Source organism: Rattus rattus, chromosome 3 (genome assembly GCF_011064425.1).
Source record: "Rattus rattus isolate New Zealand chromosome 3, Rrattus_CSIRO_v1, whole genome shotgun sequence".
In the NCBI taxonomy this organism is placed as follows: Eukaryota; Metazoa; Chordata; class Mammalia; order Rodentia; family Muridae; genus Rattus; species Rattus rattus.
In genome coordinates this window covers 156,966,796-156,976,168 of record NC_046156.1, presented here as the reverse complement: position 1 = coordinate 156,976,168, position 9,373 = coordinate 156,966,796, and the positions used below count along the sequence as shown (strand labels likewise).

Sequence of the window (9,373 nt, the reverse complement as noted above, 5' to 3'; positions counted from 1 at the left end):
AGATTATTTATTCATTTAATTGTGATAATATGCTAAAGTTCACAGATCCATTCCCTGCTGATGAAGACCCGGAATGATGATATACAGTGTGTTTTCAATTAGTTCTGTGAGAATTTCATACAAGTGTTTTGTTTATATTTATTTTCCTCTTCCTACTCCGCTCAGATGCCAGCCAATCTCCCCTCCCCACTCACCTTTGTGTACTATCTTTTACTTTACCTACCAAGTCCAGTTTGTGCTGTTCATATCCACGGTGTGTGGAGCAAGTGGAACCGAGTTGCCGGACAAAAACTGGGAAGGTTGAACAGATTGAGAAACCCCAGTATTCTCACACCTGAGACCTGTAGGTGTTTCATCTGCTCCCAACCTGGTTCCTGTCCCGGAACATGTAACCACGACACCCCACATGAAGATCATGACCACCAGTCACGTATCACAGAGTTCTCCATGACAATGAGATATGTCGATGGACTGGCCCCAAGTGTTTAGCCAATATGGGCTTCCCTTCCTGGACATTCCTTCCCACAAAAGGTATTTAAACTCTGGTCCACCCTGAGTCAGTTGTATGCATCCATTTTCCACCATCAGTAAACAATTTGGACAAGCAAGGACTGTCTCTCTCATCAAGAACCGCAGGGTGGGGGATCAGAGGGGGTTAGCCTTCCTCATACAGAGCTGCACTGCCTACGGCTCCGGAAGAAGGCCCCTCTGTGCTCTGGACACTCAGCTCTAAGCTAACAGGCCCACGAGGCCCCCTTGTCCGGACTCCACACAGTTTCCAGCTGCGACTGGACGCCTCCTCGGCCTCAGCCTGCCTCATTCCTTACCAGGACTTGGACCCCTACCTTAAGCTATATTCATAGCTTAACACCTCCCATTTTGTCTGACCCAACAGAGTTCACACACCTCAGTGGTGACACAGAACAAGGAACCAGAGTGATGTTCCACCGGAGCATGGTAAACACTTTTAAAGTGACCACACGTTTAAAGAAAATTGACTTTCCCTCTCCTAACAGCTGTCAATAGCCAATAGCTGCTCATCCAGGATAGAACATCAGGTCTACCGCTCCTCTCCACACAGAGATTTATCTTTTAAGTTAGGCAAGCATAGCTGCTGAAGTTATGAACATTCTTGGAAAGCACTTTTTCTGACCATGTTTTTTATCTTTCGATAAATAATTAGGACCAGAGATACTGAAACACAGAAACACTAGATGTTTGACTTTAAAAGGAAATATCAAGTGGATGGGTGTACACGTGCGTGTGTCTATTTATAGGGAGCTGTACTGCTTGATGCCTCTGCCCTTCAACACTGATCTGATGATTACTTTTGGTTTATGTAGATAGTTTATTATGGTTAGAATGTTTCCTTTTAAAGAAAGGTCCTGAGGTCTCTTAAGGGTCACCTCCCTGTCCCTGATGACCTAAGACTTCACACTGGTCCCCACCTCTAAAGGTGTCTGCCTTCAATAGTGCCATCCTGAGACCTAGCTTCTAACTCGCAGGTGCTTAGGGACATTGTACTTCAGTGGTAGGCGCCTCTCTGCCTGTGTGGCTTGTTTGTGATTGACAGTCACTCTGTCCTGGCTCCACACATGCGGAAGCTCAGCATCAGGCTGCTGTGTGTTAGTGTCCCACAGCGAGGGATCTCTGCGGGGCCACTTCAGGTTTTCCTTTAAGGAAGATAATTTGGTCACTTGTGTCTGTGGCCACTCTTAGAACTTTCTCTTTTGGGGAAACCTGTGGCTGTTTGGCATCTGGATTCTACAAGGGAGATGATATTAAAGACAGTGGCAACAAACACCCTGCAGAAGCGCTGGAACCAGAGACTGTCAGCACAGAAAGGACAATGTCTTTTTTAGTAGCTGTGGCAGATTTGAGTTCCTGTAATTTATACAAATTGTTTAGAATGGTTTTTAAGACTTAGAAGGGAAATATACTTACAGCACAAGACTTTTATAATTACTATACTTAAATTCTGCTTTATGTGGGACTGGGAAAATGTATTTTTACATGGCTTATATCAGATCACTTTTGTATTTGTTGATTTAAAGCCTGTGGGTCTTTTTTTATCACTCTTAATATCGACTTTTATAATCTTTTAAAATAAATCCTCTTAATTCCAGTGGAGGGAAAAAAGAATGTTTCCTGTTATTCTTAGGTTGTTGTGATTTTCTTTCATTAATGAATCAAATAATTTTTCTCTACTAATTGATATGATAATGTAGTTTGTTTACATCATTTTTATAGAAAATAACAACCATCAACTCTTCATAACCTTCTACTTGGCAGCAGTAACCAACACAAAGGTTTGCTGGTTAGTTGGCTAACACTTTTGTCATGGTTAATTTTTTAAATTAATTAATTAATTTGTTTATTTATTTATTTATTCATTCATTCATTCATCCTGATTGCAGCCTACACTCCCTTCTCTTCTCACAGTCACACCCTACACTACATTCCTACCTCCTTTTCTCCACACAAAAGAAAAATTCCCCTCCCCAAACCAGGGTAACGCATCACTTCATAGCAGGACTAAAAGCGTCCTCTATTTCTCAGGTCAGACTAGGTAGCCCAGCTAGGGATCCAAAGGCAGACAACAGAGTCAGAGACAACCCCCACTCCAATTGTTAGGGGACCCACATGAAGGCCAAGCTACAGATCTGCTACATAACTGTAGGGGGCTTAGGTGCATCCCAAGCATCCTCTTTGGATGGTGTTTCAGTCTCTTTGAGCCCCCATGAGCTCACAGATTAGTCGACTCTGTAGGCCTTCTTGTGATGTCCTTAACCCTCTGGTTCCTTCAACGCTGCCCCCCAACTCTTCCACAATACTCCCCAAGCTCTGTCTAATGTTTAAATCTGAATCTCTGCATCTGTTTCTATCAGCTGCTGGATTAAATGTCTCAACACAGTTATGCTATGTGCCTGTTTGCAAGCACAGCAGAGTATCCTTAATAGTATCCATGGCTGGCTCTTTCCCATGGGATGGGTCTCAAGTTGGGCCAGTCATTAGTTGTCCATTTCCTCAATCTCTGTTCCATCTTTATCCCCACACTTCTTGTAGACAGGAAAATTTTGTATTGAAAATTCCCCCACTAGAAGTCCCACCTGGTTATAAGAGGTGGCCACTTCAGGCTCCATATCCCCCCCTCACTTCTAGGAGACTCAGCTAGAGTCACCTGCAGGAGATTCACTATCCCATGTTTCCAGCTAGTCCCAGAGATGCCCTCTCCCTATCAATTTCCATTCACTCTCCCCGTCCTCCCTGAAACTCTCCTCACATCTGATCCCCACTCCTGTTCCCCCGCCTTTTCCACTTAGTTCCTTGCTTCCATTCATCTCTGATATTTATTTTATTCTGTCATGGTTAACCTTGATTGTGAGCTTAAGTTAACAATTAACTAAGAAAGAAGCTTCCCCATGGGCCCGTGAGTACAGTTCCAGGAGAGGTAATTGAGGGGAGAAGTTCCTCCCTATAGTGGGTATTACAGATAAAGTGAGGTCCACAGAAATGACAGAGCTCCTTGATTCCCTGTGTTTGCTTTGTGCTTTTGCTTGTTTCTGCTATGGATCTTTTCCTGACACCAGAACTGGACTCCTTCAGCCTTTCATTATGGACAGAAAACCAAAGACTCCAGGATTCCTCTAAGTGATCAGCATGAGATTAGAATTGCTAATGCATCCAGCTTCTTGGACTAAGAAGCTACTGTGTACCCAGCCTCTCCAGTGTGCAGATGACCACTGTTAGGCTACCCAGTCCTATAGTATAAGTCAACCCAACAAATCCTTTTACCATACATATGTAGATTCAGTTCTTGTTCTCTAGAGATAATATATCTTGTTTATTTTCATTGAGGATTCTCGTGTGCATGTTTCTTGGAATACTGAGTTGTAATCTCTTTCTTTCTTAGCAAGGGTGATTTTTGCGTTGGATGCTGGAACTCCTGAACTCTGAATTTATTCCATGCTGCTTGTTTTTAGGGTGTGATCCTGTAGAGTTATTTCTTCTTTGATGAAATCACCTATCTGATTTGTTTGTTTCTTTTGTGTTGACTGTGGTTTATTTAGCTCTCACTTTTCTTTCTAGCAGGTTACAGTATTGATTTAATACCTCTTGTTATTCATAAGTAGTGTGTTTTTATCATGTTTAGTACAATTTACTTGTATTTTACATACTTAGATAAATTGTACTTTCATTTTCACTCAGTTTGATATATCTCATTATTTTTTTGCAACTTCTTTAACCAATATACTACTAAATATATGTTGTATAATTTCCTAGTATTTGCTTTTGCTTTTAAAAAAATCTATGTCTAAATAAATTGCATTCAAACTAAAGAGTATATTTTATAATTTGTAATAATTTAAGTATATGTAAGTGTCCTAGTTAGGGTTTCACTGCTGTGAACAGACACATGACCAAAGCAACTCTTACAAGGACAACATTTAATTGGGGCTGACTTACAGGTTCAGAGGTTCAGTCCATTATCAAGAATGGAGCATGGGGTTGGGGATTTAGCTCAGTGGATAGAGCGCTGGCCTAGGAAGCACAAGGCCCTGGGTTTGGTCCCCAGCTCCAAAAAAAAGAACCAAAAAAAAAAAAAAAAAGAATGGAGCATAACAAGAGTCCAGGCATGCATGGTGTTAGAGGAGCTGAGAGTTCTACATCTTGTTACAAAGGCAAACAGGAAAAGACTAACTTCTAGACAGCTAGGATGAAGGTCTTAAAGCTCATGCCCATGATGACACACTTCCTCCAACAAGGTCACACCTACTTCAACAAGGCCACACATCGTAATAGTATCACTCACTGGGCCAACTATATTCAAACCACCACAGTAAGCTTCTTTTATGACTTAGTAAATATTTTGTAATGATAAACTTGCATACTTAGAAACAATGTGTATTCTGTAATTTCCAGTGGGATGATCTATGAGACCCATTTATTGTGCTATTCTGAACTTTTGTGAACCTTCTGTCTAATGGTTTTAGCAACTACAGGAGGAACTTCCTAATTTGCCCAACACAATTTGGGATATGCCATTTGAACTTTCATTTCTGTTTTCTTGTTTAAATTTAATTTGTTTTGACAAATTATAATCATATATAATTGGGTACATAGTGATACACACAGAAATTTTTACCTGCGACTAACTAAACCTACCAACTACGATCAATACTCACGTTATTTCTTAGGTCCAGTTGCAATACTGGCTCCAAGACTCACATCTACCATTCCACTCCTGCCTCGGCCTCTGATGACCACCATTGTCTTTGCTCTTTCTGTAAGAATGAATAGTTGGGTTCAAAGAACCAAAGGCATGTTCACATATTTTGAATTTTGGTTATATGTTCTTGGTAGATAGTAACATTTTTAAGGAATAATAATAAAATAAGATAAATAAAAAACAAACAAATTGGACTGTGACAAAATAATTAAACAAGAAAGAAGGTCAAAGATAAAGCATCTGACATATATAAATGTAGAGACATACATGTTCACACAGAGGAATCCCACAAAAACACAAAACTGGAGCCATTATATATATACACAAAGGACCTGTAAGGTAAAAATAATAAAAAAATTTTTTTTAAATCCTGGTCTTTGCCATTTAGGTTTTTAAAAGGTTTTTGACAATCTTATAGGTTTTTACAATGTATTATGACCAAACTCATCCCCCATTACTTCTCTTATCCTCCTCCCACACCTGAGGACCCCATTCCAGTTCTCAAATAATGCCCCCCACTACATTCCTGTACATTTTAATGCAGGCCTTGTGTGGGTGCTTACATCTGCTGCATGTTCCTGATTGCTGTCCAGGGCACAGCATTTCATGGAATTCTTCTCTATCCCCTGGCTCTTACAACCATCACACTTCCTGTCTCTTGAGGTTCATTAGTGTTATCTTTTTGTTCCCCTGGAATATTTTTCTAAGACATAGTAATTCTCACATTAATACACTTTCCTAAGTTTTGCTTAATTGCTGCTCGCATAGCATATCTGTTTCAACTCTCGCGTATATATGTCTCTATACTAAGGAGGAGTTTCAGGGCTGATGTTACAGGCTCACCCAAAAGTGCTTACCCAGTTATGTTGTGTTTTATAAAAGTAAAGGAGAGAAGGAATATGTTCGGTGGATGTGTGGTAAAGTGTGGGGGAAGGTGGTGCCTCCACAGGCCCAGACTGAGGAGGCATCCCTTCACAGGGAGAGAGAGGGAGGGAGGGGAGAGGGAGGGAGGGAAAAGGAGTAGAAGCCAGGCCAGTCATGAGCTTGGAGAGAGAGGGGAGAGGGGCAGGGCCAAGAGGACACAGGGAGAGTAAGGAAGCAAGAGAGCAAGAAGGAATGGAGGGGGCAAGCAGCCCCTTTTATAGGGAGTCAGGCATACCTGGCTGTTGCCAGGAAGTTGTGGGGTGGAGCCTAGACAAAATACTAACACGGTATGTATAAAGGTCTGGGTTCTATCTTTAGCACTAAAAATAGTTAGGTTATTGTAAGTAGTGTGTAGTGAATTTTTTTTTTTTTTTTTTTTTTTTTTTACTATATATAGGTATGGGCACTAAGTTCTTTTATTTATTCTGACAACCTAAGTTTTTTGTTTTTTTGGGTTTTTTTTGTTTTTTGTTTTTTTTTTGTTTTTGTTTTGTTTTGTTTTGTTTTTTCGGAGCTGGGGACCGAACCCAGGGCCTTGCGCTGACAACCTAAGTTTTTTAGAGATTTGTATTAAGTATAGTTATCGGTGTGCCAGCATTTGTGTCTGCTATCTTACTCATTTAAATCGTTGATACTTTCTATTGATGGGGGTCGCACCAAGGGTCTCATACATCCTAGACATGAATCACTAGCTTCTAAGGTCAAGATTTGCCAATCAATCCCAAATGCGTATTAATTGGATTAGAATATTTTAAAATGATGAAGAAATATATCCTTTTAAAATCTTATAATACAGAATTTGGAAATGGAATATTATATAATGAGTACAGTTTGAATAAAAACTGATATGCTAATGAGTATAGGATTTCTTTTAGAATAACAAAAAGAGTTCGTTATGTTTGTGATCAAAAGTAGCATTCGTTATGTGTGATAATCAAACAACTCTGTACATGCATTAAAAATCAAGATGTGGTCAAAGTGTCCGCCGTATCCATGGAGAGAAGCTGAGTCCCCACGGTCCAGCCCAAGGCTGCGGGCACCGCGACATGGACATGGTGTCACAGTCCGTGTGGGCTGTGAGAAAGAGGAAACTGCAACCCACGTGGGCGGTGCCCACGCTGACCCCCTCTGCTATGAACAAAATAAAACAACTTCTTAAAGACAAACCTGGGCATGTGGGTCTGAAAGTGGGTGTGCAAACCAAGGGCTGTAACCGCCACTCATAACCTGGAGTATACGAAGACAAAAGAAGACTCTGAGGAAGAAGTTATTCAAGACAGAGTCCGAGTGTTCATCGAGAAGAAAGCCCAGCTAATCCTGTTAGGCACAGAGACAGACTATGTGAAAGACAAACTGTCCGGTGAGTTTGTGTTCAACAACCCTAACATCAAGAGAACCTGTGGCTGTGGTGAAAGCTATAACATTTGAAAGCTCAGGACTGCAAAGTCCAAGGTCTACCTTGGAGCTTACTGAAGAAATCATGTGATGTCACGTGTCAGAAGTTAGTGTGTGGCTGCCTAATGGGTGAAAATAACGTGACGCATTTGAAAATCAAGCCAGCATGTTAAGAGTTCCGAAAAAGAAGGTGTCTGTACTCTGTAGGACACAAACTGAGAAACCATGGTATCTGTTCTTTGTCAGACACAAACTGAAAAAAACTTGGTGTCTGTACCCTCTTTAGGACACAAACTGAGAAGCCATTGATTTCCTTGAGTCCTCTGTTGTCTCGCCCACCTTGGCTAGCAAGGAAGATGCAACACGGTCGGATTCTTCTCAACAGCCTTTATTGCAGAACCACCTTCATTGCAGATACGGGGACCTCGAGCAGCAAAAGCACTCGCCTTATATACACAGCAGGCTGGGGCTATGCTACTTGTCCTCTAGGGATTGGCGGAGCATGAATCGCCTCATTAGCATGGTACCGCCTTGGCCAGACTGATGCGAGGTGCAAAACCCGTGCATGCGCAGTACTGCTGTGTCACAGGAGGGCACCGGATCACCTCATTATCCTACAACTGCCCTGGCAAGGGGACAAGCCTGCGCATGCACGATAAGTTGTTTACACAGGTGGGACTGGATGTCGGCGCCATCTTTGCTCCACCGCGCCGCTCCCCACACTCTATTCTGTACAGAAAACTCCTACCCTGCTCTTATGCCATAGCCTCCTCTGTGCTAGAACCATTGCTTTACTGGGAATTGAGGAACGGGATAGCAGGTGTGCTCCTAGATCACAGAATGACTTGAGAGTGTCTCCTGGCCCTTTCTCAGTCTTTTGCCAACCTCCAATCTCAGGCAGGACAACTGTAGGTAACAGTGTGGTGGGACCTTGTTTCCCTCATATTTGGCATGGCCCATTACATTTTTACCAAAAATGTGATTATCAGATGCCTCGTTCGCCAAACCTTCAACAATTCCTAAGTTCTGAGTTCAGGTATCAGAAGGTGGAAACTACCAGGACTGGTTTCAGTCTGTCTGGGAGTGCTTCATGACAGTTTGCTTAGACCTTTCAGTAAGAAGCGCTTATAAGCAGCCAGCTAGCTCACTTAGACCTTATTACACACAAAGAGCAGTTCTCAGAGCTTCTGCTGAGCTCCCCTTCCTCACAGGTCACAGGAGTGCTGTCTGAGACATTCCATGAGGAGACATCCTGCCTGGTCAGTGCTCTCACCAGTTTAATTTATAGAGACTGCCTTAATTTTCTCTTGAATGAAAGTCTTCTATAATCCCTTTTGTCTGAATAGCCATCTTGTTTGTTTAGAGCTTTGAAACAGTAGTGTCTTCTTACAGAGAAGATCTGCAGCAGAGGGGTCACTCTCAGGACAGGACATGTGGTTTGGGATCCAGGTGTGGTAGCACATGCCTCAGAACACTGAAGCAGGAGGATTGTGGGTTCAAGGGTGGCCTGTAGTATATAGCAAAACCATGGCTCCAAAACCTGGTGTTGAACACATTAAAAAAAACCCTTGGCAATTTCCTCTGGGAAGCAGAGAATGTACATATCCTGGCAACTGCAAGCATTTATGTATTCTGTGAAAAATATACAAACTACCACTGAGCTGAATTCCTTTGGGCTCTTGACCCAAGCATTTCACATATTCCTTAGTGTAAACATACCTATAACACCATGCAAGAAAGCAAGAATGATTTCTAGAATTACTCTTTCTCTCTATTGGTGGCACACGCTTATTTTTCTTGAGCTGTCTCTCTCTCTCTCTCCAT

The 9,373-nt window shown here is 41.9% G+C and overlaps 1 pseudogene; it reads left to right on the top strand.

Moving 5' to 3' along the window:
* Positions 1-7,200: 7,200 nt before the first annotated feature.
* LOC116895976 lies at positions 7,201-7,582 on the top strand (annotated as a pseudogene).
* The last annotated feature ends 1,791 nt before the right edge of the window (positions 7,583-9,373 follow it).